The sequence below is a fragment of the Crocodylus porosus genome, unplaced genomic scaffold (genome assembly GCF_001723895.1).
Source record: "Crocodylus porosus isolate Cpor-Errol unplaced genomic scaffold, CroPor_comp1, whole genome shotgun sequence".
NCBI lineage: Eukaryota > Metazoa > Chordata > Crocodylia > Crocodylidae > Crocodylus > Crocodylus porosus.
In genome coordinates this window covers 25,074,207-25,082,849 of record NW_017728906.1, presented here as the reverse complement: position 1 = coordinate 25,082,849, position 8,643 = coordinate 25,074,207, and positions in this window count along the sequence as shown.

The following is an 8,643-nucleotide window of genomic DNA, read 5'->3' as shown; positions in this document are numbered from 1 at the left end:
GAGGCAGAAAGGGATCTTGGAGTCATTATTGACTCCAAGATGAACATGGGTCGACAACGCGAGGTCACGGTTGGCAGGGCTAACCGGAACTTCTCGTGCATCCACAGGTGCATCTCAAGTAGGGCCAAGGAGGTGATCCTCCCCCTCTATGCGACACTGGTTAGGCCACAGCTGGAGTACGGTGTCCAGTTCTGTGTGCCCCACTTAAGGAGGGATGCGGACAATGTTGAGAGGGTCCAGAGGAGGGCCACCCACATGATCTGGGGACAACAGGGCAGACCCTACAATGAGAGACTGCAGGACCCGAACCTGCTCAGCCTTCACAAGAGAAGGCTGAGGGGGGACCTGGTGACCATCTATAAACTCACTAGGGGAGACCAGAAGGGTTTGGGAGAGATCTTGTTTCCCCTAGCGCTCCCTGGCATAACAAGTTGTTGGAGAGTAGGTTTAGATTAGACATCTGCAAGAACTACTTCACAGTTAGGGCAGCTAGGAGCTGGAACCAACTTCCAAGGGAAGTGGTACTGGCTCCTACCCTGGGGGTCTTTAAGAAGAGGCTTGATGCCTACCTGGCTGGAGTCAGATCCCAGTTTTTCTCCTGCCTAGGAGGGGGGTCGGACTTGAAGATCTACAAGGTCCCTTCCGACCCTACTTCTATGATTCTATATATCTTGCTTTTATGTTACAGGTTCAGGTGCCTTTCTGAGGACTGGAGAACAAGTGAAATATCAATCTCCTATTAGGGAATGAAAGGCTTCACAAAAAAATGAGCTGCCAGACACCTAGTAGGGATTATCTAGATAAGGAAAGGGGCAAGCTGAAGGAGGAGATAATGAAAGAGATGGTCAGAGAGTTTTTGCTGTGTCTGAATGAATTAAAGTCAGCAGGGCTGGATGAGCTTTATCCCAGGGTCCTGAAGGAACTGGTAGAGGAGATCTCAGAGCTCTTGGCAATGATCTTCAGAAAGTTGTGGTAAATAGGCCAGGTACCAGAGGACTAGAAGAGGACCAATATTAGTGCCCCTCTATAAGAAAAGGGTAAGCAGGAGGAACCGGGGAACCAGTCAGTCAGTCTCACCTCAACACTTGGGAAGTTACTGGCACATATCCTAAGGATGGCCATTTGCAAGCATCTGGAGAAGGAATGGCTAATCGCAAGCAGCCACCACAGAATTAGGAAAAACAAATTGTGTCAAACCTGATATTCTTTGGCAAAGTAACTACTTGGGTGGATGTAGGAAATGCTGTGCATATAATGTATCTGAGCTTTAAAGCAAGGCTTTTGACAAGGTCTCCTGTGACTGTCTCATAAATAAATTGGAGAAATGTAGGCTGGATAAAACTACTACAAAAAGGTGGATAACAGCCGTAAGCAAAGGGTAATTATAACAGGTCCCAGTCACAATGAGAAGAGGTTTTGAGCGGAGTCTCACAGGGCCTGCTGCTATTCAACATGTTTATGAATGATTTGGATGCTGGCATAGACCTTTTCATGAACAAGTTTTCAGACAACATGAAACTGAGAAAGACTGTCAATACTTTGGAGGATGCAAGCTCAATTCAGAAAAAAGGTTTGGCTAAAGCTAACAGGATGAATTTTGTAGCAAAACCCACAGTTTCTTTTTTTTTTTCCTTTTAAAATGCATTCCCTCCCCTTCCTTAACCATTTCTGACTTACTTTCTCTCTCTATTCCCTACAGATAAGTATAAGTGACCCAAGACATAGGAAAAGCTTCAGCATTTTATTTTGGTAGCAAGTTGCATTTCTTTTGTTTTTTTCCACTCTTTATATTGCATAATTATGTTTATATTGATTTTTACTGGTCTATATTACTGTTTTACTGATACTATACGATTTAGGCCTACATATGTAAGTTAGCATAAGTCATGTCAAGTTTCCATTTCGTTTGTCAAGTCTCCATCTTTTTCCCCATGCCCTGTTGTATAACCTCTGACTCATGCGTACCTCTCCTATGTAACTTGGTTCCTGGATGAATGGGGATGAATGAGGGTGCTTGAGAGACAATGGCAGTAGGTCTAAAATAGCTCCCTCTGAATGACTGAACCATCAACACCAATATCTGGACCAATGACCCAGCCCTTGGAACCACCCCCAGCCTTCAAGAAACAAAAGATGAGGCAAACCACCATTGTGCTAAGGCTGCACATGCTCAATAAGAACACCTGGAACAAGACTGACATTGCTTGGACAGGCCCTCCCCATAGGAGATCAGAGGTAGTCTGCCCCATAAACTCACTAGGGGGGACCAGAAGGGTTTGGGAGAGATCTTGTTTCCCCTAGCATAACAAGTTGTTGGAGAGTAGGTTTAGATTAGACATCTGTAAGAACTACTTCACAGTAAGGGCGGTTGGAGTACTGCGTCCAGTTCTGGGCACCGCACTTCAAGAGGGATGTGGACAACATGGAGAGGGTCCAGAGACGGGCCACTCGTATGATCGGGGGCAGCAGGGCAGGCCTTATGAGGAGAGGCTATGGGACCTGAACCTGTTCAGCCTCCAGAAGAGAAGGCTGAGGGGGGATCTAGTGGCCTGTTACAAACTAGTCAGGGGGGATCAGCAGGCACTGGGGAAGTCCCTGTTCCCCCGAGCACTGCCACGAGTGATCAGGAATAATGGTCACAAGCTGGCAGAGGGTAGATTTAGGCTAGATATCAGGAGGTGCTATTTCACGGTCAGGGCGGCTAGGGTCTGGAACCAACTTCCAAGAGAAGTGGTGCTAGCCTCTACCCTGGGGGTCTTTAAGAGGAGGTTAGATGAACACCTTGCTGGGGTCGTTTGACCCCAGTAATCATTCCTGCCATGGCAGGGGGTTGGACTAGATGATCTACTCAGGTCTCTTCCGACCCTAGAAACTATAAAAGGGGTAGTGAAGACTGACTCCTTGGGATGCCCTCTCCATCTGGACCAGCACCATGCCACACCACCTACCCACCCAGAGGCCCTGCCGGGGACCCCCCTCTGGACAACGCCTACTGGACAAGGACCCCTTTCCAGCCTGGATAGGTAGCTATCACCCCTCACCCCCTCTTCAACCAAGGACTTGGACTCTGTTTCTCTTTCCTACCTGGACTCCAACCCTTCCACTGAGACTCTCTCTCCTGCTGCCAGTGTGCATGTGTGTGCATGTGCCAATAACTTCATGGGGCTGTGTAGTGTGTTGTTTATTTAATAAAACTTATTTGGACCTCTGAGTTGGGTTTTGCTTTACTACAGTTCTGCCCTGCTCCAATCTCTGCTCCTCATGCCTCTAACTTCTGTCTCATTTCTCCCTCTCCTGCTTCTGGTTCACTGCCACCTCCAACACCTGTCCTGAGCTCCTTTCTGCCTCCAAACCCCATTTCTTTGCCACCGTCTTATCCCCACTGCCTTTTCCCTGGATCTTTGCCACTGTTGTTGCCTTGTCCCCACTGCCTTTTCCCCTGAGCTCCCAGGTTTCTGCCTCAGTTTCTTTCCTAACTGTCTCCTCCTTGCCACCACTACTGCCCCTTGCCCCAATATTTCAGCTGTCTGTCTCAGTTTCCAGCCTCAAGTTCCCAGGTTTCTGCCTCACTTTTTTTTCTGACTATCTCCTCCTTGCCACCTGGATTTTTTTCCCTTGCACCAGTGACCTCGAGTAACTCTGGGGCCACTTGATCTTAAGTAAACCCAAGCCTCAGTTCTTCAGCCAGCTTTTCTCTAGTCCACCAGTTCTAATCTGGATTCTGGCAACTTCAAGTCCCTACAGTTTAACTCTCTCTCACCTTAACCTTCCCCCAAATATCCCAGGTACCCCAAACACACACATACATACCATACCATCCAAGTTAGGAACTCACCTGTGTGTATGTGTAGATGGGGGGTATGTGTGTACATATATATGTCATTGTGTGCATGATATACGAATTAGTAATTTGTGTATGTGTACTGAGTGTGTGGGTATTGCCAATTGATTTTTGTCTAACTTTTGGTGTGTATAGTGTGTAGGTGCTCGATAGGTATGCATGTGCCTAGGCTGGTTTAGATGTGTATGCGCCTGAGTTGGTAGTGTGTGCATGTGCATATGTGCAAATATGTCACACCCTCCTGTCTAACAGTGCAATATTGAGATCCTGAGAACTGGCCTGACCCCTTAGGACAGCAATTTCAATGCAGACAAATGCAGGGTGCTACATCTCAGGAGGAATAATCAAAAACAGAAATACAAAATGGGGGACATAGGCCTACTGAGGGAAATGAACTGTACTAAATTACAGCATCAGAGAATCATGCCCTTATCTTTATTTTATTTGTGCTTTCTTTTTTTGGCTCAATTTTTACACCAACAGTGTGACTTCAGTGACTGATTAACGGCTTGAATAAAGGAAGCCTTTACAGATGCATCCTTGCTCTTCAGCAAAGACAGGAGTGTAGGAGGGGACCCTACCCCTATTTCTAGAAGTGAGACAGTGCAGTGCCACAGAGAGTCTAGCTGCAGGTTAGTCATTCTGTTACTTGGGGAGGCAGGCAGCAGGTGAGGGGATGTAAAGCTCCAGGACAGAACAATAAGCATGTTAATGTGGATGGAAGAGGAAACCCTGAGCCTGGCCCTGAAGAGTGCTGGTCAAATGACCAGAAAAAGGGAGAAGGAAGGGCTATATAAGCCTAGCCCAGAGCCAGAGGCTCAGACTGGCTCTGATTTTGAAGGGGGAAGGAGCTGGGGAACAGCTGAGCCACAAAAGGTAGGTGATGCAGGGCCAGGGATCCTGTGGACAGGGGAAGGCCAGAAGCATAACTTCTTGAATCGGTAGGGATTGGGGCCAGGAGGAGGCCACCCAGGCCAGATCTCTGAGGGTAGCCTCCCATATCTTACCTATACATTAAGGCATGGCAGATGAACATAGGGTCATGGTCCAAGAGACCAGTTAGGTAGAACAGAAATCAGAGTGACCTCTAGGGAACATCGCAACTGTCCTTTGGAAGCAGATTCTGTCACATGTGATGCATTAGCCAAAAAGTTGTGCACCATGAAGACATTTCCCTGTTAAAAGGAAGGAGACCTGTGGGCCAACCAAGGGTTGGTAGGAACAGGTAGCAGTTAAAGATCCTAGCCCTGCATGCAGAGTTTGGAGGAGGTGAAATGAGGGTAAACAAGTCAGTAAAAGGCAAGTCAGAGAGGTATTCCAGCCCAAACCAGGGGGAACCAGGGGCCACTGTGGAGGAGCAGCTGCTGCAGCTCTTTGCACAACAGCATGCAGAGGCAAGTGATCACAGGAAGCTACAATTGGCACAGACACAGAGGATGGAGATGTTCCGGGTATGGTTACAACAGACTGAAGCACAGACTCCAACAAGTCAGGGATTGTTGGAGCAGATACTAAATACCTTACAATATTTACATATGAAAATGAAAAAAGTTGCAGCTGCAAAGTACAGACACCCAACACATTTGCAAGGGGGTGCAACAGAAGCTAGTTGAACAGCTGCCCGCTAAGGCACAAGAACCCAAAAGTGGCAGAAACAGAGGGGAAGTCATCACGAGGCTGGTGGCTATGAGTAATTGAAAGGCCAACTATTGGAGTCCCACCTGTTCGTGGATGAAATGGCAGAGCAAGCAAACTGCTTGCAATGCAAGCTTGAGGTGCAGGGTTACCGTACATATTCTCTTTTTTTGGCTGGGTGGGTTTTTAAAATGTAAGCAAGTGTCCAGGTTATTGCTTTGCCTTTGTTTTCCCAGGCACTAGCAGTTTGGCTGCTTGGGGCTGGGAGCAGCAGGAAGGGTGATTGGCTGTCGGGGGTCACATGCTCTGGGTGCAAGCCCCAGCAAGCTGCTCCCAGGTAACAGACAGTGTGTGTGTCCATCAATCCGTCCATGGGCTCAGGGGGAAAGGGGCTGCAAGTCAGGAGTGAGAGGCAGTTTCAAGTCAAGATATACGACATCAATCTTTTCTCCCTTGTCCAGGTGATAGGTCACCTGGTCATAGAAGGAAATGAGATTGGTCAAGCAAGACCTACCCGCAACAAACCCGTGCTGGCTACCTCTTAGGATGTTGGCATCGGCCAGTCCATTAAGGATGGCCTCTTTAATAAACTTTTCTAAGATCTTCCACGGGATAGAAGTCAGGCTGATGGGCTTATAGTTAGCTGGATCCACTTTCCTCCCTTTCTTGAAGATAGGCACCACATTCACCTTCTTCCAGTCTTTGGACGCTACACCAGAGCACCAGTTGTTTTCAAAGATCCACGCCAGAGGCTGGGCTATGATGCTTTCCAGCTCGAGTACCCTGGAGTGTAAACTGTCAGGGCCAGCTGACTTGAAGGTATCCAGCCTCTCTAGGTGTCCCTTCATGAGGTCAGCATTTATGGAGGGCAGGGGATCTCCCTCACCCAGACCTCCCTGTCCCATAGTGGGCATGGGCGTCCCATGGGACTGATGAAAGACCGATGCAAAGTACCGATTTAATAGGTTGGCATTTTCCTGGGCGTCAGTTGTCCCATCTGGTTCAGCAGGGGTCCAGTGTTGCCCTTGCTTTTCCTCTGGCTCCCCACATATATGAAAAAGGACTTTTTATTGTCCTTGGTGCTCCAAGCTAGTTGGAGTTCAGTTGCAGCCTTGGCTTTCCTGGTTTGCTCCGCAGGACTGGACCAGTGCAGAATATTTGTCCTTGGAAGTGAATCCCAATCTCCATCATACTACTCCGACAGACCAACGCGAAGCTGACCAAGGAAATCAGGAACTGGACAAGCAACTGAGACTGAAACAGAAGATGTGGGAAGTGGAGCTCTTCCAACTAGAAGAACATGTTAACGAGCCGGAATGCCTTATACAGCAACAGAAGGAAGTACCCCATACAGCAAATAGACTGGGACCTGGAAGGGGTCCAGAAAAGTCAGACTGTTAGGGTCAGCCTTAGGGAAAAGGGTGCCTTTGGCAAACTTGCATTTTGGCAGCCTCCAAGTCAGTGGTGCTGCTGCAGGCAGAGGCAGGCGGGCAGGGTCATGAGGTGTAGTCCAGCAAGGAGACAGAGCAGCATGGTGCACCAGGCAGGTGGGTGGGCAGGCACAGCTGCTGCTGTGCAGGAGCAAAGTTGGCAAGCTGGAGCAGGTGCCATCCTGCCCACAAGTGTCTGGCCTGGCTCCCGAACATTGGCTAGAAGGTCGGGGGAGGAAGTGGGGGTTGGGCTGGGCATCACTCCTGCTTGGGGCAAGGGGGAACTGCTGTGAGCATGGGCTGTCCAGAGCATTGCAGGCAGACATAGGGTGCTGGCCTGAGAGACCAGCAAGACAGGACTGGAATAGGAGTGTCCTGGGAATGCCAGGGCCATCCCCTTGGAGGCAGATCCTGTCACAGGGGACCCCAAACTTTTGTACATGGAGGGCGGCTTAATGAGCGGAACATAACATAACTCTGCCATGCAGTACCTTTATGTTCAATAGACGAAATAAAGTATGCCTTACATACATAAAATTTAAAAATAAGGATAATTACTGAGCTGCTGCTAAGGGTTGTTAGTAAATTACTACTGAATAATCAATGGCTGCAGTCCTAGTGCCCAGTTCATTCTGTTGAAAACAGTCACCATTAAAAAGATATTTTGTGGGCCACATACAAACAAACACTTTACAGTGGCCTACTTTGGGGACCCAGGAAATATGTTACAGGTTCCCAGTAAACACTTCCTATATGAGTAGGAGTCTTCCAAAGAGAACTAAGGAAAACCATAATTTATTTTCCCGGTATTTCTAATGGTTTGCTTATACCATGAAGTTTTTTCTCTTTCATTATACTACTTTATATGGTTGGTATAACTGTACCTGTACAATTGTTTTTAATGGTCAAATACAGTGAAAAAATTGGCATTTCTCCTTGCTTCCCCACCTGGTTAAACTGGTAATACTTCTAACTGTAGGCTGGGCATAGGGAAAAGCATGCAGGCAGAAACCTTAATACAACTAAAGCCTGCTTTATATACCACAAAAGAAAGGGGGGAAAAAAAGAAAGCATACACCACCTAAGCTGTTTTATTTTTATTTTTTGAAGGCTACTATTAAGATTGTAATGTTAAGCAGGTGATAAGTGTCAGTATTTGCTAGTACTGACAACATGAAGAAAGCAGGAGAAAGCTAAACCTATTTTCTGTTCTAGCAGAGAGAGAGACAGACAGACAGACAGACAGACAGACCGACAATACATACACACTTATACAAAACCAGCTCACCAGCTTCATGTAGAGTTCCTCTTCTGATAGACTTGGAAGAGAATTAGAATCAAGATTTAATATGAGCACTCGCTGGTGGAAAAAGGGATGAAGAACAAGCAAAAATGGAAAGAAACAGTAAACATAATTAATTGGGAAATAAAACTTTCGCTGATTTTTCCTCAAATACCTGAACTAAGCAATTCTTTTTAAATAGCCCATTTATTTCACCTGACCAAAAATTATACAAGAAAAATACTGATCAGTCAAGAATGTACTAATTTTATACAGATGCCTGACACCACCAAGCTGTAGTTTTTCTTTAATGACCTTTAGTCAAAGACAGTGTTCAGCAAAATGAACCTTGCATTTTATGTCACTGTTTACTGCTCTCAGATAATAGATCACTGAATACAGAAGGGTGAAAACAAGCAACTAGTGAAAAAGATTAAGCTCCTCCTCCACCTTGC